We start from the raw sequence: 13,920 nt of genomic DNA on the forward strand, positions 1-13,920 counted from the left end.
CAAATGCAGATTTGGGATAACAAGTGGCAAGCACATTCATGTCACACAATTGGCAGGAATGACCCTCTCCAACAAGAGAGAATCCAGCCATTATTTTGTGAAATTCATTATCATGACCATTACTGAATCTCCCATTGTCAACAGCCTGGGGTTACCATTTACCAGAAACTGAACTAGACTCATACTCTGGTTACAAGAGCAAGTCAGAGTTTAGGAATATTGCAGCAAGTAACTCACCCCTAACTCCACAAAGCCTGTACATCATCTCCCAGGCACAAGTGCCAAACACTGATATTATAATGTAAAGGTTGAATTTATCATCAATCAGTGATTCTTTAAGATTGTCTACTGCTATCTATGATTGATAAATAAATTAATAGATAAGGAGATAATGTATTCCAACCCCAGATGAACAACTGGCAAATATCAACATATAACTTTATTCCCCTTCTAACTCCTCACGCTCACAGTCATACACAGATAGAACATAGAACAGTACGGGCTCTTCAGCCCTCTATGTTGCGCAGACCTTTTATCCTATTCTAAGATCAAACTAACCTACATACCCTACATTTTACTATCATCCAAATACCAAGTGATGTAAGACTGACTGGTCTGTAATTCCCAGGGTTATCCATTTCCTCTTTTTTGAACAAGGGAATGACATTTGCCACCCTCCAATCATCTGGTACTACTCCAGTAGCCAGTGAGCATGTGAAGATCATTACTTCTGTTGTAATGTCCTGTACCTTTAAGAAAGAGTGAATGCTGTTCTGCACTGAGAGCTTACAAGCACCTGTCATATGATTTAACTAGCAGTGTCAGAGTGTACTGGAAAATTGAAAATATATAACATTTGGCTGTGAAATGGAAACCTGAATTGTTTGCTGTTTTGGCAACAAATCCAATTTAAACAAACAGTTTAAATTATGCCTCAGGATACTAAAACCCAATCCAGTTTGAATTTATTGTTTTACCAACATCAAACTGATGATCCAATTTTGGGGGAAAATGAAAAAGGCAGCCATTTTGAAAATCAGATAGAGCAACTGCAATCGAGAGAGAGAGAGACCCAAGACATTGAAATACTCTGTATCAAAGGTACCTTTCATACGAAACATCTTAACAGTAAAAAGAAAGAAGATGATCCAGTGAGGTCTTCAGCCGGAAGAAGAAAGACACCAAAGATGACAGCCACTGAAAGGTTTTGAAATTGATTTGATGTAATTTTAATAAATGTTTTATTGGAACAGTATATTATAGCATTGGAGGCAGGTATTAAGCAGTTAAGAGAAAAGGGGCCTTAGTGTTGTGAATATTTGTTGCTTGATGTTCCCTTTTAGAGTTAAAGAATGAATTGATGTTATTTTCTTGAAATATTAGAAATATGAGGTGAGGTGAGCTTCTCTGGGTGTTTGGTTTAATGAAGAGAGAGGTTCACCTCTGTGTCATAACACTTTAGGCACAGCAATCTCTTCCCTCGCTTCCTGCAGCAAACTTAGGTATATCCCGTCTGGTTCAGGCGACTTATCTATCCTCATGCTTTTCAAAATTTGCAGCATCTCCTCCTTCTTAACATCAACCTGTTTGAGCATATCAGTCTGTTTCACGCTGTCCTCACAAACAATAAGGTCCCTCTCCCTAGTGAATACTCATACAACATATTCATTAACGACCTCCCCAAATGCCAACTCCAGGCACAAGTTCCCATCACTATCCCTGATTGGCCCTACCCGCACTTGCTGTAAGTTCTCCGTAAACAACCTCAACATTTCTGTTGTACATTTCCCTGAGAATATCTACTCCCAATTTATGATTCACGGTTCCTGCCTAATAGCATTGTAATTTCCCCCTTCCCCAACTAAATGCTTTCGCATACCATCTGCTCCTATCCCTCTCCATGACTATAGTAAAGGTCAGGGAGTTGTGATCACTATAACAGAAATGTTCTCCCACCAAGAGATCTGTCACCTGGCTTGGTTTATTACCAAGCACCAAATCCAAATGGCCTCCCCTTTGGTTGGCCTAGCTAAATATTTAATCAGGAATCCTTCTTGGACACACCTGAAAAAATCTGCTGCATCCAAACTATTTGCGCTAAGGAGGTTCCAGTCAATATTAGGGAAGTTGAAGTCACCCGACACAAGCCTGTTACGTATGCACCTTGTCAAAATCTGCCTCACAATCGGCTCCTCCATGCCTTTGTTGCTATTGGGTGTTATTGAAAACTCCCAATAAAGTGACTGCTCCTTTCCTTTTTCTGACTTCCACTTATAATGACTCAGTGGACAAACCATTCCCGACAATCTTCATTTCTCCAACTATTATACTGTCCCTTATTAGCAATGCCACCCACCCATCTATTTTACCTCCATCTCTGTTCCTATCCCGGAACATTCAGCAACCATTCCTGCCCCTGTGATATCAAAGCCTCCATAATAGCCACAACATTGTAGCTTCAAGAAACTCCATGCTCCATTGTAGCTCCATGCTCTAAGTTCATCACCCTTATTCTTGACACTTCTTGCATTAAAATAGACCCATCACACTGACTGCAGCTTTGCCCTATCAACTGCCTATCCTTTCTCACAGTCTCTCTGCATGCTGTATCTGCCTGTTCACCAGCATCCACATCCTTTGATCCATAGTTCCAGTTCCCATCCCTCTGCCAAACTAGTTTAAACCCTCCCGAAGATCTCTAGCAAACCTCCTGCCCAGGATATTGATGCCCCTCAAGATCAGGTGCAACCCGTACAGGTCCCACCTTCTGCAGAAGATCCACATACCTGAAGCCCTCCCTCCTATACCAGCTCTGCAGCCACGTGTTTAGCTGCACACACTCTCCGTTCCTAGCTTCACTAGACAATGGCACCAATAGCAATCCTGGGATTACTACTCTGCTCTTACTAATTAACCTTACTCTTACTAATCTTTCAATGTTCCCTCAATACAGGAGTTGTCCCACTGGACTGAAGAATTGCAGACATTATTTCACTTTAGAACAGGGGCGAAAGAGGAAAATCAGGGATTTATAGATCAGTTAGCCTAACATCTGTGCTGGGGCACTGGTTGGTGTCTCTAATTAAGGATAAAATAACTGAGCACTTCAAATTTCTTCAGTTAATCAGGGACAGTAGGTCATGCCTGACAAACCTCATTTAATTTTTTGAAGCCATGACTAAGATAGTGGACAGGGGAATGTCTATGGTTGTTGTTTGTATGGACTTCAGATGGCATGTGATAAATTGCACATAAGAGCTTATTAACTAAGGTAGAGGCTGATGGAATTGAGGGCAAATTACTTATATAGTTCAGAAATTGGTTGAGTGGCAGGTGCCAGAAAATAAGGATAATGAGTAGGTCCTGAAATTTGCAGGATGTGACCAGTGGTATCCCCGTAAGGATCTGTGTTAGGGTCTCAATTATTCATATTTGTTATTGACAACTAGGATAATAACATAGAAAATCATATATCCAAATATACTGATGACAAAAGTTAGGGGGCATTGTAGACAATGTAGTCAACAGCATAAAATTGCAGAGGGTTCTTGATAGACTCAGTAATTGGGCAAAAATGTAGCAGATGAAGTTCAATGTAAGCAAGTGTGTGGTTATCCATTTTGACCGATATAGTATCGACCTGGATACTTCCTAGATGGCATCAAGTTAAACACAATGGATGCCAAAAGAGACTTGGGGCTTCAGGTGCATGGACCTTTAAAGTACCACAAACAGGTACAGTAAATAATGAAGAAAGCTCATGGAATCTGGCTTTTACACCTCGAGGACATGAATACAAGGATGTAGACAGTATGCTGCAGATATACAAAACCCTGGTTCGACCACAATTGAAGTACTGTGGGAAGATCTGGGCACTACATCTAAGGGAGGATATATTGGCCTTGGAGGGAGTACAACATGGTTTTGCAAGAATGATAACCTGGATTTTAGGGGTTTGGTTATGAGGAGAGATTCTAAAGATTAGGCCTGTTTCTCTGTTAGTATAAAGTTGTTGTTACCATCCACTTGAAACTGCAGAGTATGTTGGGAATTCACATCCATGGACCCTGTTTCACCTTTTTATTCTATTTTCCAGGTGTATTTCTTATTCCCTACTCAATCATGCTGGGTCTTGTTGGGATACCAATATTTTTCTTGGAATCTTCCTTTGGACAGTTTGCCAGCCTCGGGCCTGTTGCAGTGTGGAAATCTGTACCAATGTTACAAGGTTAGAGATTATTGAATAATTAAAACTCACCAACAATTTCAATGCATTTTAATGTTTAATTCATATTAATAAACTAGTTATAATTGAGTGATTAAATGAGAGTGTATCTGAGCCTTGCTGTCATTCTCTTTGAAAACTTTGTTATGTTACACCAAGATATGTCAGTGATTAACACTGATGTTAGTTTAGTTTCTTATTCATTAAATGCGCGTGATTGTGATTGTGTTCAGTTCACCTGGATGGTTGACTCCAAATCTCATTGTTTTTTCAGAGTCAATTTTTCCTTGGATCATTTAAAGAATGATTAGATTAGATTCCCTACAGTGCAGAAACAGGCCCTTGGGCCCACCAAGTCCACACTGACCCTCTAAAGAGTAACCCAGATACATTTCCCTCTGACTAACACAACAGACAATTTAGCATGGCCAACCCATCTTTGTTTTGTGGGAGGAAACCAGAGCACCTAGAGGAAACCCACACAGACACAGGGAGACTATGCAAACTCCACACAGACAGTCGTCCGAGGCCGAAATCAAACTCAGGTCCCTAGCGCTGTGAGGCTGCAGAGCGATCCACTGAGCCACTGTGCTGCCCTTGTAAATTGTACCAAGTTGCTGTGGTGAGATTTGAACCCATGTCCCTTGAGCATTAACCTGAGCTTCTTGACTACCAAGCCAGTGACTCCTCCAGTATACCACCATCTCCAGGAAACTTGACTAGTAACATGCCCAACTATTGTAAACTAAGAGCAAACTACTAGCTCAGAAATGTGTATGCTTGAGCAATGTAATGAATGTCTGTTGGGTTGCCCAATACCACAATATCATGCCCAGTTTCTGACATTGTGTTATATAACAAAAGCATTGCCCCATCAGGTAAAACACCCTGGTGGAGGCAAACTCACACCATAGCAACAGCAGTTACTATCTCTTAACGACATCATAGAGGTACATATTTAGAAAACAAATTGATGTCCAGCATGACTTTGGAAGCAGACAGTTTGGAATAGGGAGAAGTTTGTTATCTTAAACAGCATCAGTTTTTCAGAGTACAGACAATTGTACACATCTGTAGATGGAGCATTAAGCACGAGAACAATGGAACATATTTCTAATTTTCATTAGGATGCAAATTCTTTCAAGGTAAAATACATTTCTAAGATTTCCTTGGTAATAAAAACAAATTAAAATGCTAAAGAATGCCCTTGAGCTATGACAAAGGCCAGTGCATTACAGAAAACTTGAATCCTAGAAAGCTCGGTTGATGGAAGTTAATACATAATGACAATTACAAACGTCTTTGTTCTTAAGGAAAGAGCAGTATAATTTGGAGAGACAAAAATATCAGGGACACACAGCAAAAGCTGGTGTTTTTGTAAAGGCCAACTCATGGATAGCAACAAAACTGGTATGGATTTGGCATCCAGCAACACGTTCACTGATTTTACTGTTCCAAAACTTCATGCAGTTCTATTTTGCAGATCAAGGTCTAGGTGAGGCCATGAAAAGAACTCTTAAAAATCTTGTCAGAACTCAGGGAGGTACAGTGGCCTTACATTGCCAGGGATCTGGGTTTGAATTGACCCACAGGCAACTGTCTACGTGGATTTTACACATTCTGCCCATTTCAGATGGGTCTCACCAGGTGCTTCGGTTTCCTCTCATGGTCCAAAGATATGCATGTTTGGTGGATTGGCTGTGCTAAATTGCTGATAGCGTCCAGGGATGTGTAGGTTAGGTGGATTAGCGAGGGGAAATGGAGAGTTGCAGGGATAGGGTAAGAGATTGGTTTTGGATGGGATGCTGATCAGAGGGTCATGCAGACTCAATGAGCTGAATGGCCTGCTTCCACTCCGTAGGGATTTTATGACTTGACAAGGAGGAGCTTCACATTATTAACTTGCACAGTTTTTCTGGGTGGATCAGAAAAGTCTGGATATGATTTGGAAAGATCTTGAAGAGCAGATCAAGATAAGAATTCACTTCAGGATGAACAGACTTGACATCATTTCAATTAGACAAGAATCCTCAAGAGACTATTCACCAGTTTGTTGGAGGATGCCATTGCAAAGGGAATGAGTGTGACTTTACTGAAGAGGAACGGCCAGAGAATATTAATGAGTTGATTATCACATTCACATGAATTAAAGTCAGTTGGAAGAAACATTTGTGCAATAAGAAGGGCCACAGCCTTGACCTATTACTTGAGGGTAGACAGATCTATGAAGATGTCGTAGCAGGCCAGCAACGATTACATGCTTTAGGTGCTACCAATACTATTTTGCTACCAACAAAAGCTCCAATAGCAGTAGTTTGTTGCACTTCTCCAAAGTCCATGCTCTATTTTTTGATATCTGTAGCATCAAGGGACATGGCTATGTGCAGGAAATCTGTTTCCAAAAGCCAAGTCAGGCCCTTACATTAAACCAACAAGCGACTGACATGACAGTATAGAGTAATAACAAATCATCAGCAACAAGGAAACTGTTACCAAGGTGCACCAAGGCAACCACATTGATGAGGTTCAGAGTCAACCAAATGAAAGGCAAATTTTAGAAAATGAGCAGGCTTTACATGATGTTAATCTCACACTCTGTGTTGGGAGTAGAAAGCAATCAGGAGCTCTTTAATATCATGTGTCCTGAGAAGGCAGTGTGATACAAGATAAAAGCTAAAATCAACACCGGAGTTAGTATTACCATGTAACCACTATATGGCCTCAATGACATGCACCTGAGCAAGTAATGTTCCATGGTACAGGCTATGAGAAACCATCTCTCAGTGGAGACAGCAGATCAACAATTGTATGTATTGTCAATGAGTGTCAATGCGCAAACTCTCACTGGCTTCCCGAAATATTTAGTCTAACAGATACATGGTTACCAGTATGTACAGATCTAAGTGCAGTCTCAAATCATGACATTCAAACCACACCCACCATGGCAGAACAAGTCACATATGGTGCAATTGAATTAGTCAAGAATTGGCAAAGTTATAACTTTGAAGTAGTAATTAAACCAGGTAGCCAATATGATTGCATATGATTTACAGAACAGCTTATCCAAAATACAAAGATATTCATCTTGATCTGCACCATGATCACCTAAACTATGAAATTAAATGTACTCTCAAGGCTGACATGTTATACTTTGGACAATGTGAATTGTTTTCATTGGGCGCAGTTTCAAATCATGCCCATGTTACCACAGGAACGTATGAGTATTGAAAGTTCAAAATGATTGGCATAACAATCCAGGGATGAATCGGGATATTCAATGACTCACGAATGCAATATGTAAACAGTGGGAGACTCTATATCCATATGATATTTCATCCAATTCTTCAGCAAAGTAGCAACAGAGCTGTTCATATTGTATGGGGAGATTACTTCCTTGTGACAGATTACTTCTCTAAATCACCCATTTGTTTGGTGAATTAGCAGCAAAATGAGTACAAGTGTCACTGACACAATGGTGGTATTTTTAGGTTATTTGGTGTCCCAAGTAAGAATTTCCAAAATTGCTCACTGGGCAGAGAGTGAGAGTTAGAAATACAAATCTTTGGATACCAGCAATGGTTTCTAAAATATGCACCCAGCCCAGGTCACAGAAATGTATTGCAGCTCATGATATTACATGATAAAGGAACAGAAGCCAGCTCTGAACAATTTATGACAGACCAATCATGTATGAAGAGATTGAGAGTTGAACCCTCTGATGATGTTGTGTGGTAGGGTTGATTAATAGCAACCAGCAGCAACTAACCAAGTTGTCAAACAAGTGCAACAGAGATCAATGAGTACCTTTCCAGGTGGACATACATCCACCAAGTCAGGAAAAATTGTCAAACTTTCAAAACATTACATTGAATTTTGAAACATTAATCTTTAAACTCTGTCTTACCTGTGTGCATAATTGTCAAATTAATTCCATGTGCCTCTGCACAACCATGTCTATCTGTTTTGGAAAAGTTATCCTTATTCTGTTGTAAAATATCAGCCCAGATGCTATTTTGCCTCAGGAGGGTCCCACTTGTTTGCAACAGTTAATTGTAACAAATGTTTAACAGTCTCTTCAAACCCATGATATTCACACTCAGTTTCTTATGTTATTGGGGATCACATAAGCATTGTCACATCTGGTAAAACATCCTGCTGAAGATAAACTCACACCAGCAGTTGCTGTTCTACTTTGAATTAAATTAAAGCTAAATCACAAGATATGGGTTAGCAATGCAGCTAGCTATGAGCTGCAGTGAGAACTCTGGAGCTGAACCTGTGCCCTCAGTTTAAGTTGGAAAACACAAACCAAGGATCCTGTCACTGATTCCCAATCCTTGGTAAAAAAAAATACCAAACTGCATACTACACATTGGGTCAAGTCTGGACCCAGCGAGTTAATAGTTGATGGAGTTCAATGTTTCAGTGGTTAGTTTTTAGGTTGAAGAATGCTCACTTGGACATCAGGTGCGGGATTAAACCCTCAAATGAAATAGACATTGAGGAAACGAGGGAGGAGCTAAAACCAACTTTGGTACTTATCAATGGTGCCAAGGTATATAGTCATAGAGATGTACAGCCTGCAAACAAACCCTTTGGTCCAACCCTTCCATGCAGACCAGATATCCCAACCCAATCTAGCCCCACCTGGCCCATATCCCTCCAAACTCTTCCTTTCATATGCCCATCCAAATGCCTTTAAAATGTTGCAATTGTACCAGCCTCCACTATTTCCTCTGGCAGCTCATTTCATACATGTACCACCCTCTGTAAGAAAAAGTTGCCTATTAGGTCTCTTTTATATCTTTCCCCGTTCACTCTAAACCTATGCCCTCTAGTTCTGGACTCCCACACCCCAGGGAAAAGACTTTGTCTATTTATCCTATCCATGCCTCACATAATTTTGTAAACCTCTATAAGGTCACCCCTCAGCCTCCGATGCTCCAGGGAAAACAGCCCCAGTCTGTACAGCCTCTCCCTATAGCTCAAATCCTCCAACCCTGGCAACATCCTTGTAAACCTCTTCTGAATCCTTTCAAGTTTCACAATATCTTTCCAATAGGAAGGAGACCAGAATTGCACACAACATTCCAACAGTGGCCTAACAAATGTCCTGTACAGCCGCAACACGACCTCCCAGCTCCTGTACTCAATACTCTGACTGATAAAGGAAAGCATACCAAAAGCCTTCTTCACTATCCTATCTACCTGCGACTCCACTTTCAAGGAGCTATGAACCTGCACTCTTTGTTCAGGTCTCTTTGTTCAGCAACAGACCCCAAGACCTTACCACTAAATGTATAAGTCCTGCTGAGATTGTTCTTCAATGAGCTTTTTTCTTATTCGTTCAAGGAACTTGTTTTCTCTGGCTGGGCCAGCATTTATTGCCTATCGCTAGTTACTCATGAGAAGTAGTGATGAGCTGCCTTCTAGAACCTCTGCAGTCTATGCACTGTAGGTTTCCCTACAATGTCCTTTGGAAAGGAATTCCAGGATTTTGACCAAGTGACTGTGAAGGATCAATGGTATATTTCCAAGTCAGCATGGTGATCATTTTAGAGGGGATTTTTGCAGGTAGTGGTATTCCCCTGTATTTTCTGCCCTTGTCTTTCTAGATGGAAGTGGTCCTGGGTTTGGAAGGTGCTTTCAAAGGAGCCTTGGTAAATTTCTGCAGTGCATCTTGTAGGTAGCACAAACTGTTGCAATTGTGTATCGGTGTGAAGGGAATGGATGCTTGTAGATGTTTTGCCAATCAAGTAAGCAGCTTTGTCCTGGAGGGTGTCAACCTTCTGGCGTGCTCTTGGAGCAGGCAAGTGAGGAATATTCAATTAAACTCCTGACTTATGCCTTGTAGATGATAACAAGCTTGGGGAGACAGGAGGTGAGTTACTCCTGCAGTATTCCTAGCCTCTGACCAGCTCTTGTCACCATTGTGTTTGTATAGTAAGTCCAGTTGAGTTTCTGGTTAATGGTGACAACAAGGATATTGATTGTGGGGGTATTCATTGATGGTAACACCATTGAATATCATGGAGCAGTGGTTAGATTGTCTCTTGTTGGAAATGGTCATTGCCTGGCATTTGGGTGGTAGGAGTGTTACTTGCCACTTGTCAGCCCAAGCCTGGATATTGTTCAGGACTTCTTCAGTATCTGATGAGTTGCGAATATTGCTGAACATTGTGCAATCATTGTGAACATGCCTACTTCTGACCTTATGGTGGAGGGAAGATCATTGATGAAACAGTTAGAGATGGTTGGACCTCAGACACTAACCTAGAACATAGAACAATACAGTGCAGTACAGGCCCTTTGGCCCTCAATGTTGCGCCGATCCAAGCCCACCTAACCTACACTAGCCCACTATCCTCCATATGTCTATCCAATGCCCGTTTAAATGCCCATGAAGAGGGAGAGTCCACCACTGCTACTGGCAGGGCATTCCATGAACTCACGACTCACTGAGTAAAGAATCTACCCCTAACATCTGTCCTATACCTACCACCCCTTAATTTAAAGCTATGCCACCTCGTAATAGCTGACTAAATACTTGGAAAAAGGTTCTCATGGTCAACCCTATCTAAACCCCAAATCATCTTGTACACCTCTATCAAGTCACCCCCAAACCTTCTCTTCTCCAATGAAAACAGCCCCAAGTGCCTCAGCCTTTCCTCATACGATCTTCCTACCATATCAGGCAACATCCTGGTAAACCTCCTCTGCACCCGTTCCAGTGCCTCCACATACTTCCTATAGTATGGCGACCAAAACTGCACACAATACTCCAGATGCAGCCGCACCAGAGTCTTATACAACTGCAACATGAGCTCAGGAATCCGGAACTCAATTCCTCTACCAATAAAAGCCAGTACGCCATATGCCTTTTTCACAGCACTATTTACCTGGGTGGCAACTTTCAGAGATCTGTGTACATGGACACCAAGATCCCTCTGCTCATCCACACTACCAAATATCCGACTATTAGCCCAGTACTCCATCTTCTTGTTACTCTTACCAAAGTGAATCACTTCACACTTACCTACATTGAACTCCATTTGCCACCTTTCTGTCCAGCTCTGAGCTTATCTATATCCCGCTGTAATCTGCCACATCCTTCCTCACTGTCAACAACTCCACCGACTTTTGTATCATCCGCAAATTTGCTCACCCAGCCTTCTAGCCCCTCCTCCAGGTCATTTATAAAAATGACAAACAGCAATGGTCCCAAAACAGATCCTTGCGGAACACTGCTAGTAACTGTACTCCAAGATGAACCTTTACCATCAACTACTACCCTCTGTCTTCTTCCAGCCAGCCAATTCCTAATCCAAACCTCCAACTCACCCTCAATGCCATACCTCCGTATTTTTTGCAGTAGCCTACCATGGGGAACCTTATCAAATGCCTTACTAAAATCCATATACACCACATCTACCGCTTTACCCTCATCCACCTCCTTAGTCACCTTCTCAAAGAATTTAATAAGCTTTGTGAGGCACGACCTACCCTTCACAAAACCATGTTGACTATCCTTGATCACATTATTCCTATCCAGATGTTCATAAATCCTATCCCTTACAATTCTCCCTAAGACGTTGCCTGATGAACTCTTCCAGAGATGTCCTAGAGCTGAGATAACTGGCCTCCGGCATCCATATCCATCTTTCAGTGTTCCAGTAATTGTTCGAACAAGTGAAGAGTTTGGCCCATTGACACTAATTGATTTCAGTTTGCTCAGGCTTCTTGATGCCACACACGGGCAAATGCGGCCTTGACGTCAAGGACTGTCACTTCCACCATACCTCTGGAATCCAGCTGTTTTGTTTAAACCAAGGCCGGGCACTGAGTGACCCTGGAGGAACACAAGCTGGTGTCACTGAGCAGGTTGTTTCCGATGATTGAGAGAGTGGACTGTTAGGGCAGTAATTGGCTTTTGTGTCCAGAACATATCTGGTCAATGTTTCATGTTGTCAGGTATATGCCAGTGTTCTTACTGTAGTGTAAGAGCTTGGTGATGAATTCTGGAGCACAACTCTTCAGTACTGTTGCTGTAACGCTGTCAGGGCCCAAATCCCTTGCACTATGCAGTGACTCTAACTGTTTCTTGACACCAAGTGGAGTGAATTGATTTGGCTGAAGACTGGCATCTGTGATGCTGGCGACCGTCGGATGAGGCCAAGGTGGATCATCCACTCAACAATTTTAGCTGAACATTTTTGGAAATGCTGACCAAATCTAACAGCCACTAAGACAATGACAATACTAGAGGGATAGTTGTAACAACAGAATAATATTCTCTTGTCCAATTCTTGTTTAGATTCTGAATCTAATTGTCTGTAACTTTATCATAATTTCTGAACTCTGAGGATGACCTGTGCTTATATTCAAGAACAGGGATAATAAAGTTGATGGCTTATTTTCAACTTTCTAAGTTCAGACTGGAGAGAAGCAACATCAGTCAACCATGGCTGCCTTATTTCAAAACACTGTCTCCCTCTTTCTCTCTCAAATTACATTAAACATATTCTAGTTGGAAATACATTGCAATTGAATTCAAGAGAACAATTTTATTTCAAATAAACAGTATTGTTTCTAAGCTCTTTTTCCTTTGTTCAATTTTAAGGTGTTGGATTCACCATGGTCCTTCTGATCGTAATTGCCAACATTTCCTATGCCTGCATTATTGGTTACAGTCTGTACTACCTGTTTGCTTCCTTCCAATCACCCCTACCATGGGCAGACTGCTTCAGTTGGTGGGGAGCAGATGAAACATGCAGCAGGACTCCCAAAGGTGCAGTGTTCACTTTGACTGGGGACATTCCGTGACTGTTCATATTTTATTCTGTTGATCTGTCATAAGAAAAGTCGCCAATGCTTTCGATAACCAACTTCATTGTGATTGTACAGCAGAGAGACTTGGACAGGATCCAGCTCCAAGGATCATGTCACTGAGTCACTGAAGTGAAAGATTGTCAATAATAATTGCTTACAGGCAAGAGAGATGCTTCAAAGAAAATCATCTCTCCTTTAGTATTGTCACTGTTGGTCATTCTCAGCTGCTTTACTCTACCTGGATTGTAGATGTAGGGAAGCTAAGGTAGTTTCAACCTTTTATTATCAGTACCTACATTACTACTGTCTGGTACAGAGTTCAGTTTTTCTCTTTGTTTTCATCTCAGGCTCATCTCCCTCAAAATCTTCATTCAATGTCATCAGTAACACAATGAATGATTTACATTCACTCCTTGACCTTTAGGATTAGGGGTCATGAGATTGGATGCTGGATTTTGAGCCTGAAAGGAAATTTGAAGATCAGGACCAGGACGCAGATTTCAAACGTCATTGGTTTTACAAATGGGAGTGAGAGTAGCAACAAGTTTCAGAACAACATGTGTGTTAAACAGAGATAGGTGGAGGGACAGATAATGTTGAGGAGGTAGGGAGGCTGCAGAAAGACTTGGAGAGTAGATGAAGAAGTGGCAGATGGAACACTGTGGCAAGTGTGGAATTATGCACTTTGGTTGGAAAAGTAGAGCGCAGAATATTTTTTACATGGAACAAGTCTTCGGATATCAGAAGCACAAAGGAATTTCAGAGTCCTAGTTCAGGATTTTCTTGATGTGAATATGCAGGTTCAGTTGGGTGCTGGGAAGGCAAATGCAATTTTAGAATTTATTCTAAAAGGCTTAAAATGCAAG

Source organism: Hemiscyllium ocellatum, chromosome 11 (genome assembly GCF_020745735.1).
Source record: "Hemiscyllium ocellatum isolate sHemOce1 chromosome 11, sHemOce1.pat.X.cur, whole genome shotgun sequence".
NCBI lineage: Eukaryota > Metazoa > Chordata > Chondrichthyes > Orectolobiformes > Hemiscylliidae > Hemiscyllium > Hemiscyllium ocellatum.